Consider the following 10,936-nt stretch of genomic DNA (forward strand, 5'->3'; position numbering starts at 1 on the left):
TTTACCCTTCATCCAGGTCTGTATGACACTCTCACCAGGTTGGATGGAAAATAAACATTTGAGTGGGCTGTAGGAAGTTTTTAATGGTGATTCAATGAACATTATTTTCCCGTGGCGTGGTCTACCTGAGATTTGGATCTGCCTCATTTTTAAGCTCATGCCCGAAAATGAGCTAGCAAAATGGATGGATGGCGTGGATAAAACACATTTATCATGGTGAGGTCCACAGAGCTTTGACACCAGCTGGACCATTGAAGTTCTCCACCAATAGGATATTGGCAAAACACGTGCCAATTAGGCATGCTAGCAAATATGGCCCCACGTGCACCACCCAAATGATATCGTCACATGTGTGGGCCTCATCATGTCCATCAATAGCTAAAACTGTGGAAAGTGACACGTATGCTAACATAACATATGTTTTCCTTTGGTGGGCCACCTCCATTGCGTCAGCGAATGGGCCCCACCAATTGGTGCTGTTCATGCATGGCCAAAGGTGGAGGCGCAAGGTATCACACATTCAGACGGTCCAAAATAGGGGCTGGGCCACTCAGTCACATTCAAACAGAGTAAGGCCCACTTAGCCCAGAAAGCCCATGTAGAAAAAACAACCCACGACTTAAAAAAAAATAAAAATAAAAATAAAAATAAATCCAAGTCCCAGCCTAGGTGTCCTCAATGTCGGACCCTTAAAAGGGTCGGCTAAAAATTATCACTGTGGGTGAGGTCATAAATACTGAGGAGGTTGCATTTGGTAATTATTTTATGTCAGGTAGCAGGACTTCTAACACCCAAATTTTATTATTATTATTAATACACATGCACTTACACTACAGTAGTTTTTTAATCATAATGGGTACTCAGATTCATGACCTCATGTTTAAACTCTTGTGATTCAACCACTGAGGCATGAGTAAGGACCCTTAAATCATTTTTTTCTCTCTTTTTTTTTTCTTTTTTTTTTGAAAGAAAAGAATAATGTTTAAATGTAAATAGGGATTTTCACCATACTAGCCTTGTAGTTAGGTCAAAATCCCTAGCATGGCCAAAATCCCTTTAAAAAATAAGGTATAGAAATATGTCCCATGTAGTTCCCTGACACGTTTTTAAAAATAATTCAAATGAAGTTGTCATTGTCCTTGGATCAGGGGTTGTACAGGTTTTGAGTGAAGAACAAGATACGTAGTTGTCAATCCCGAGGATGAGATGTGGACAAGATTTGTAAATGGACCTACTAAATCTTAGATCAAATTCGTTCATTTGCTTTGTATCCTTCTATTTATATGGGAAGATGATAACTTCTCATTGACACAATATCTCTGTGGTGCATAAAAACCTAATAACGTATAACGGTGTCCATTTAATATGAACTATTTTTGACGCAGGGATGAACGTGATGAGGATAACTACTCCGAATCCACGGAGCTTCTCTGGACTCCTCACAGAGACTTCTCGAATCCACGAGGAAAGAAAGCAGAAAATAGAAATAAATTCTAATAAATTCGAAATTGATTAATTGATGAATAAAAACGAGTTTACAACCCTTTAAATAGGGGTACCAAGCAATGGGAAAGAAATTAGAATCAAACTACAACTCAAACTCTTAGAATCCGCGACTTACTATAAATAGTAAACTTACTATTTATAGACGGTCGTGATGTCTACTAGTGCGCAAGGTTTTCGGCCAAAAATAGTAAGTGTCCTATTTGGCTTCACCAACCCGTTCTCCTAATTATTCTAAGCTCTTTTCACGTTGGGCGCAACTCCTAAAGCTCGACGGATGAAGAGTTATAATCAAACTAAAACTTACTATTTATAGTAAAAACGAAATTAAAACAAGGAAACGACCATCGATCCAGGGGTTTTTCGCAATTCTGGGCTGCGCAACCCGACGTAGCGGGTTGGTTGGCTTCAGTAGCTCGTTCTACCCCAAAATCATATATTTTACGTCAGATAACTCATTCCGGATTGTAAGATACGCCCGATTTAAGGTTCGATGGTCTGGATCACTTCTGTCGTCGACCGGGCCTTTTCTGATCCATCTTAGCCATGTAACTGTCCGTGACCCGCTCTACATCAGTCTCCTCCACTTCAAAAGAACTCGTCCTCGAGTTCTCGTCATGCTCTGATTCATGATACTCGGTCAGGTACGTGACATTGAAAGTCTGTGAGATTGCCATGTCATCTGGAAGATCAACAATATAAGCATTATCATTGATCTTTCAGATGATTGGGACGGGTCCAATCTTCTTATTTTTCAATTTGTTGTACGTCCCGGTCGGAAATCTCTCTTTGCGCAGATGGACCATAACGAGGTCGCCCACCTCGAACACCTTTTGTTGCCGATGCTTGTCCGCTTGTTCCTTGTACTTCTCGTTTGAGGCATGTAGCTTGGTCTGCACTTCTGCATAGATGCCCATGATCTTGTCTGCCATATGTTCTGCTGCAATGCTCGTGCCCGGGTGCTTAGGTAGAGGGACCAAGTCAAGTGTGTGGCCAGGCACTCGTCCGTAGATAATCTAGAATGGTGATCTCCCTGTCGAGCGGTTCACCATATTGTTGAATGCAAACTCTGCTTGGGACAAGGACAAATCTCACTGCTTCGGTTTTTCTCCTGAAATACAGCGAAGGAGGTTTCCCAATGTGCGATTCACAACTTCGGTCTGCCCATCAGTCTGTGGGTGGTAAGCACTGCTGAATTGAAGTCGTGTATCGAATCGATTCCATAAAGTCCGCCAAAAGTGGCTAATGAACTTCGTATCACGATCGGAAGTAATGGTCTTGGGGACCCCGTGTAGCCGAACGACCTCCCTGAAAAATAAATTCGCCACATGTGTTGCATCGAGGGTCTTCTTGCATGGGATAAAGTGCGCCATCTTTGAGAAACGATCTACCACCACGAACACCGAATCCATGCCGCGTTGTGTTCGTGGGAGACCAAGCACGAAGTCCATTGATAAATCCTCCCAAGGACCGTTAGGCACAGGTAACGGGGTGTAGAGGCCCGTATTCTGAGATTGCTCCTTGGAGGTCTGACAAACATGACAACATTGTACGGCTTTTCCCACATCGCGTACTAACTGCGGCCAGTAATACCGCTCTTCCACAAGAGCTCGTGTCTTGTCTCGTCCCAGGTGTCCAGCAAGACCACCTCCATGTAGCTCTTGAATAATCTGCTCCCTCAGAGAACTTTGGGGAATGCACAATCGATTCCCTTTAAAGAGAAAACCGTCCTGTATATGAAGGTCACTGGGGTGACCTTCTTGACACTTCATCCAAGAATCTTTGAAGTCCTCATCCTCGGCATACAGCTCCTTGAGACAGTCGAAGCCGACTACCTCGTTGCTCATTGTAACTAGTAGTGATGCACGATGACTAAGTGCATCAGCCACCTTGTTCTGCTGCCCTGACTTGTGCTTTAGAACGAACGTGAATTCCTGTAAAAACGCAACCCATCTAGCATGCACACGATTCACGTTAGTCTGACTATTAATAAATTTTAATGCTTGATGGTCAGTGTACAAAACAAACTCTCTTTGAATCAGATAATGCGCCAATGTCGCAGTGCCTGAACAACTGCGTACAACTCAAGCTCATAAGTCGACCACTTCTTTCGGGCTTCGCTGAGCTTCTCGCTGTAGAAGGCTACCGGCCTGCCTTCTTGTGATAATACTCCTCCAATTCTGACGTATGAAGCATCACACTCAACCTCAAACAATTTGTCGAAATCAGGAAGCACCAAGACCGGTGTTGTAGACAAACGATGCTTGATCTCATGAAAGCTCATATCAGCTTTATCGGTCCACTGGAACTGTCCTTTCTTCATGCAATCTGTTATAGGCGCGACTATGGTGCTAAAATCTCGCACAAATCGACGATAGAAAGTCGCCAACCCGTGAAAACTCCTTACCTCATGAATGTTTGTCGGGATCGGCCATTCCTTAATAGCTCGCACCTTTTCATCGTCCACACGAATGCCTGTGGACGTTACAACAAATCCTAGAAACAATAGGCTGTCAGTTAAAAAACTACACTTCTTCAAGTTGAGGTACAACTTGTTAAGTTGTAGGACCTGTAGCACCTGCCTGAGATGTTTCCTGTGCTCCGCCTCATCCTGGCTATATATCAATATGTCATCAAAATATACTACCACAAATCAGCCAATGAACGGTTTTAGAACTTGATTCATTAAACGCATAAAAGTACTTGGTGCGTTCGATAGGCCGAAGGGCATGACCAGCCACTCATACAACCCTTCCTTGGTCTTGAATGTCGTTTTCCACTCATCACCGGGTCGAATACGAATCTGATGGTACCCGCTCCTTAGATCTAGTTTAGAGAACACCTTGGCCCCTGCTAACACATCGAGCATGTCGTCCAACCGTAGTATTGGAAATCGATATTTAATGGTAATTTTGTTGATTGCTCGGCTGTCGACACACATGCGCCAGCTTTCATCTTTTTTTGGCGTTAATAATGCTGGTACGGCACATGGGCTCATGCTCTCTCTCAAGAGACCTTTACGGATCAATTCCTCCACTTACCCCTGAAGTATCTCGCACTCCTTCGAACTCATCCGATAATGAGGGCGATTGGGTAGGCTAGCCCCAGGGACGAGGTCTATGTGAGTTTGGATGTCCCTCATGGGGGGCAATGTATCAGGTAAATCCTCAGGCCAGACTTCTTTGAATTCGTTTAGCAACAATCTTAAACTTGGAGGGATGTTTGAGGGTTCCTCTTCCTCGCCCTTCACTACTACGGTGTATACCTCACCAGTTTCCTTAGATTCCTCAATGAAATCCCGAATGATCAAGAGAGAACTCCCCTCCACTTAGAGGCTTCAGGGTGGTTCTTTGGTGCCATAGGGGCAAGGATTATTTTTCGACTATCCTTGACAAATACGTAGACATTATCTCGTCCCCGATGGGTCGCATCACGGTCCGACTACCAGGGTCGACCGAGTAACATATGACAAGCTTCCATATCGACCACGTCACAAAGTATTTGATCCTTATAGTTTTTGCTAATTGAAAACGAGATAGTGCATTGTTCAGTTACCTTGGTCTCATTCACCTTTTTTATCCAGCCAATAGATTATGGGGAAGTATGTTTCATCGTTGGTAGCCGCAACTTGTCCACCATTACTCTTGAGACGATGTTTTCGCTACTACCACTGTCTATGATCACATCACAAACCTTTCTGTTGTCGGTGCACCGAGTACGAAATATGTTGTGTCGCTGTGGATGTAAATATGTTGTGTCGCTGTGGATGTAATTCCTTTCGTGGGGCATACAATAATCGCCTCACAACTAGAAATTCGCCACGATCCTCGCCCGTCACTTCATCGCCACCTGCTATTTCTTCAGTGGTTTGTTCATGTTCATCAAAGTGATGGTCTTCTTCTGCGGCCTCATCTTCAGTGCCCCCTTCGTTTATAGTCAAGTGCGCTGCGGGACGTTGAGAACAAGTGTTTGATAAGTGGCCTGGTTGGCCACAGCGATAACAATTGTTCGACCTTGGCCGAGTATAAGGATTTAGAATCCTACTCGGACCTGCTGTTGTGGGTGCTGCACGTTGAGGTCTGGATAACCCACTCCCCGTATCACGGTTTGCGGTTCTAGGAAGTTGAGGTACTGGGTCTTTTCCTCGTGGCAGCACTGGATCCTACGTAGAACCCGTCATGGGAGGTCGATTTGAAGGATATGGACGAGCAGGAACTCTTGCAAGTTGTGTTTCTGCCATACCCGCCAATTGAACTACTTCATCCACGGTCCCGACTGGGTACATCTGAACTCGATCCTGAATTATCGGTCGCAACCCACCTATAAATTGTGTCACCTTCTGTGACTCAGATTCTGACAGATCATTTCGTGTAGCCAACCATTGAAATTCTTCAGTGTAATCTGTGACAGTTCGATTTCCTTGTCTGCAATTTTGATATTGCTGGAATAATATCTGCTCATAATCACTAGGGAGAAATCGTGATCGAAGAAGACGTCTCATCCGTGGCCATGATGAGATGGGTGCCTTGTTCTAGCGGGCTCGTGAGAGTTGTAATTGTTCCCACCATGCAGAAGCACCAGATTTTAATTTAAACGCTACCAATTTTACCCTTTTATGATCTGGCACGTCCATGTAATCAAAATATCTCTCTACTTCGGCTAGCCAATCGAGAAAATCTTCTATACGTAATAAACCGTTAAAACTAGGAAGTTCAGCCTTACCTCGATAGTCTCTTTCAGCATGATCTAGATGATCACCTCCATGGATTTGTCGTCGAGCAAAACCCTCATTAAGGTCCTCGTCGCTAGAACTTGAATCATCTGGTGTAGCCCTACGGTTTGCCACGGGTAGTGCTCTACGAAAATCGAGGTTGTGTCGTACAGCAACCATGGGTGGTGGAGCCACCATGGGTGGTGGAGCACCGCCTAGGGCTCGGGGTGGAAGTAGCGCATCCGCAAGACGGTCGAGAGTTGCCTGCAGCCCTTGCATAGTCAACTGACTCTCCCGGTGGAAAGCTTCCATTCTTTCCGAAAGATAACGAATCCCTGAATCACCGTCCACAGGATTTTGATTCATACCTTCGTTGTTTGTCATCGGCCCGAGGGGAATCCTCGTTTTAATACTAATTGATGCAGGGATGAACGTGATGAGGATAACTACTCCGAATTCATGGAGCTTCTCTGGACTCCTCACAGAGACTTCTTGAATCCACGAGGAAAGAAAGCAGAAAATAGAAATAAATTCTAATAAATTCGAAATTGATTAATTGATGAATAAAAACGAGTTTACAACCCTTTAAATAGGGGTACCAAGCAATGGGAAAGAAATTAGAATCAAACTACAACTCAAACTCTTAGAATCCGCGACTTACTATAAATAGTAAACTTACTATTTATAGACGGTCGTGATGTCTACTAGTGCGCAAGGTTTTCGGCCAAAAATAGTAAGTGTCCTATTTGGCTTCACCAACTCGTTCTCCTAATTATTCTAAGCTCTTTTCACGTTGGGCGCAACTCCTAAAGCCTGACCGATGAAGAGTTATAATCAAACTAAAACTTACTATTTATAGTAAAAACGAAATTAAAACAGGGAAATGACCATCGATCCAGGGGTTTTTCGCAATTCCGGGCTGCGCAACCCGACATAGTGGGTTGGTTGGCTTCAGTAGCTCGTTCTACCCCAAAATCATATATTTTACGTCAGATAACTCATTCCGAATTGTAAGATACTGTTGAGGGTCAAATATTGCATATCAGACCCAGTTGTTACCTGGATTTACAACATATTATTGTTTAACGGCCTGATTTAATCATGTTTGTGATGCAGAGTGTATTCACGAGCTTGGACTGGAAAAGGGTACTAAAAGCATGGATTTAACACTCTGATGACACCCAAGGCAAGGGACAGACTCCAGGAGATGAAGATCGATGGAATTATGCATCAAGGATCCGAGGAAAGCAGGCCATTCACGTTAAAGAGGCCCGAAATTGGTGAAAAATGCAAGATCACATAGTTCTTGCCATCTGATTGGCTCAAAACTTCATACATGGCCTGAGGGCCATAAATTAACCGTACATATCAAATTTCAGCCCTCAGATCACTATGGAAGTACCCCAACTGACAGATCAGCCCATAAACCGTTGATTCTGGGCCCACCTGATATCTGGAACTGTCTCAACTTTGGTCTTGACGGTTTAAATAAGATGGGAAAATGAATGGATGGATCAGATTGTTGAAACACATCACAGTGGGGCCCGTATGTGATGTGTGTGTGCACAGCACACGTAAACCCGAGCCGCACCGAGCCAACAGACGCGGGTCAGCAGCGCTAACCCGCATCTCCTTCCCAAACACGGCAGCAGCCGTTTCGCACTGCGTAACGGACGGACGACGTCCGTTTTTCGGACGGTAGTGGGCCCCACAGTGTAATTTTTCGGATGATCCAAGCCATCCATCGTGTAGAGGGCCTCAAATACTATAAACCCTTGCTAAAATTTTATACCCAAGCATGCACATGTGCACGATACAGAGGCCACAAACAAGCACTCCTGCAACGTTCAAAATGAATTTTGGCATGATTTCTTCTTTGGGCCTCATGAATGGACGTTCAAAACTACCCATTCTTGACCGAAATTTCGTCATGAATCCAATGGACGGGGTGGATTTCTCCGAAAATACCTCTGTGGGGCCCACCGAACACGTCAGCGCCTCTGCGTACGCCTTACGCGCGTTCGGGGAATCCAGGATTTGCGGGAGGTAGTGGGTCACGATCATTAACATTTTAAGTGATCCAGACCGTCTAATGTGTCTACAGGGAGGCCAATACCCTAGCCAAGATTTCAGAATTGTCAGGAAGGTCGATATCATGCCACAAAGACACTCCAAACGCAAGTCGTTTTGCGTTTTTACTGCGCAGACGAACTCAGTTGCTGCGAAAGCTCTTCTATTCCGACTCCAACACAGTCTCTTATGCGAAAAACTTCTGCATGGAGGACGAAAATTGAGTGCCGACGAGAGTGCTATAAAAAAAAGAAAACGGAAGAAAGGAGGAGCGCTCGTTTTGGGGACGTGTGGAGGAAGGAGGGTGGTTTTCTGCTATCCACGGCTGGAGAGGGAAGCAACAGGGAGTTTGGCTGCTGCTGCTGTGCACGGCTGGAAAAAAAACGGACGGACGTGGCTGGAGGCCGGCACATGTGACGGAGAGAGAAAGGGAGGTCTGCTGCTGGAGAGGTTTTGGAGAGAGAGTTGTTGGAGCAAACGTGGGAGTTGGGCTTGGACGGCTGCACAAGTGGAAGGCTTTGGTGCTGGAACAAGCAAGACAAGGAAGAGAAACAGAGAAGACAAGGAGAGCTGGGTTTGTTTCTGGACCTTCTATGCTATTTTCTTTGTTTCTTCCTTCTATGAATATTAAGGTCCTTAGCCTAATCATGGTTGGCTAAACCTCTTAGCTAGGACTAAGAGGTGAAGCCTGTAGCGAGATGGGAGATTTTATTGTATGTCTTTAATTCATAAACTGAATTTGACATAGTTGACTATTAAAGGAATATTTTTTTCTCAGTCTTTTATGGTCTGTTGTGACTGAAATTACAATGGGTTTGCGATGGCTTTGAGTATTTCTTTCCCCTTTTTATGTTTATGAAGTCGGGAACCCCTGTTGTTCATCATTGTCCCATGGGCATGGTAGGATGACAATACCCTTCCTGATCCTCATACATTTGGATGGTTGGTAATTAGTTTAATTCTGTTGTTTACTTTGTCTCCTGGGCATGGCTTGGTGATGGAATCCATTCTAATTCATACACCTTTCACCTCTTGAAAACTATATCAAAGGAAGTCTAGTTAATGTCCATAATTTCTGAAACAGGCATAAGTTCTCCCTGATCTCTACAAGTGGATCCTCTGAATCCCTAGTTTTCTTCCTCTGAATTCCTTAAAGTTTTAGATAATTATTCTACAATTATTTCTTAAATTCTATTTGGTTTAGATCGCATCCTAAACTAGTTCTATTTCTACCTAGTTTTAGGAAACGTACAGGTATCAGTCCCTGTGGATTCGACCTCGGTCTTACCGAGTTTATTACTACATCACAACCCTGCACTTGGGGTGTGAACAAGTTTTTGGCGCCGTTGCCGGGGACTGACGGTTACGTTTTTCTGAAATTAATTAGTTTTAGAATTAGGTTAGGATTAGGATTTTACTAACTTTAGGTTAAAGGTTTTTATTTTATTTTATTTTTTAGAAACTATTATTTTATTTTTAGAAACTAACCTATTTTCCTGTTTTGTAGGATCCTGAAATAACTTCTAAACTGGTAATCCTTTTCTAATTCCTCTACTTTTTCTATTTTTAGAATTAGGATTTGAGCTTTGAAAATTTTCTATTTTCTAGTATTTTTCTATTTTTAGGAACTAGTTTATTTTTAAAACTTTCATCTTTTGTTTTTAGAAACTAGGTTAATTATTGCCCTTTTTAGAAATTCTTTCTAATTTTAGAAACTAACTCATCTTTCATTTATTTTATTTTTAGGCTTCGATTTTCTATTTTAGAGACTTTCTAATTCTAGGTCTTCTTTTTAGAAACTAACTTAGCTTCTAGGTTTAGGGAACTTTCCTTTTTAGAAACTAACTTTCTATTGTTTTCTTTTACAGGATCTTAACATAGGAACTTCTCATTTGGTACCTTCTTTCTAACTTCTCCTCCTCTTACTTTCCATACTTCTGTAGGATTTTTCTTCTATTTTTCTTAGAATTAGACTCAGAGTTAGGGTTCTACTATGGAAGCGTGGGTACGTGCATATGCCGAGATGGATAAGAAATATTGGGGAATGCCTGAGGGTTGTGGAATTCAACGTATACCTCAAGATTTCTCTCCATCGAGAACAGACATTGAGAACAGACTAGAACGTTATGCTCCATCGGCTAATAGGTCTGTATACGATCATAATTATGGGAATGAGGATTATTATCAACTATCATGTTCTCCCATGTATGATCAGTATGACTATAACCAGTGGAACCATCAAAACTGGGAAGATGAACCAACAACATGTTGTAATGATTATTCTCTTGAATACCCTACCTTTGAGAACCAACCAGAAACGATCCAAGAGAATTCATTTCAGCATAACATGGAGTGTATTAGAAAAGCAATGGAAGCACTCAATTCGTGCCTCGATAGGATAGAGGAAGCTCGCTCATCCCAACTACAATCCAACCTAGAAATACAATGCGAGGAAAATGATCCTCACTCGCTTTTGAAGAAATCTGAAATTTGGAATGAGGAGTTGGATTCCATTAATGAGCATACGGTTCAATTCCCCGATGAGTCGATCTCAATGACTGTTCAAAAGAATAGTGGAGATACATGGGTGTCTTTCGAATATAATGATGATGATATACTTCACTCACAGGATACACTAGATTTCAATGATGA

This window comes from Magnolia sinica, chromosome 6, assembly GCF_029962835.1.
Source record: "Magnolia sinica isolate HGM2019 chromosome 6, MsV1, whole genome shotgun sequence".
Taxonomy (NCBI): domain Eukaryota; kingdom Viridiplantae; phylum Streptophyta; class Magnoliopsida; order Magnoliales; family Magnoliaceae; genus Magnolia; species Magnolia sinica.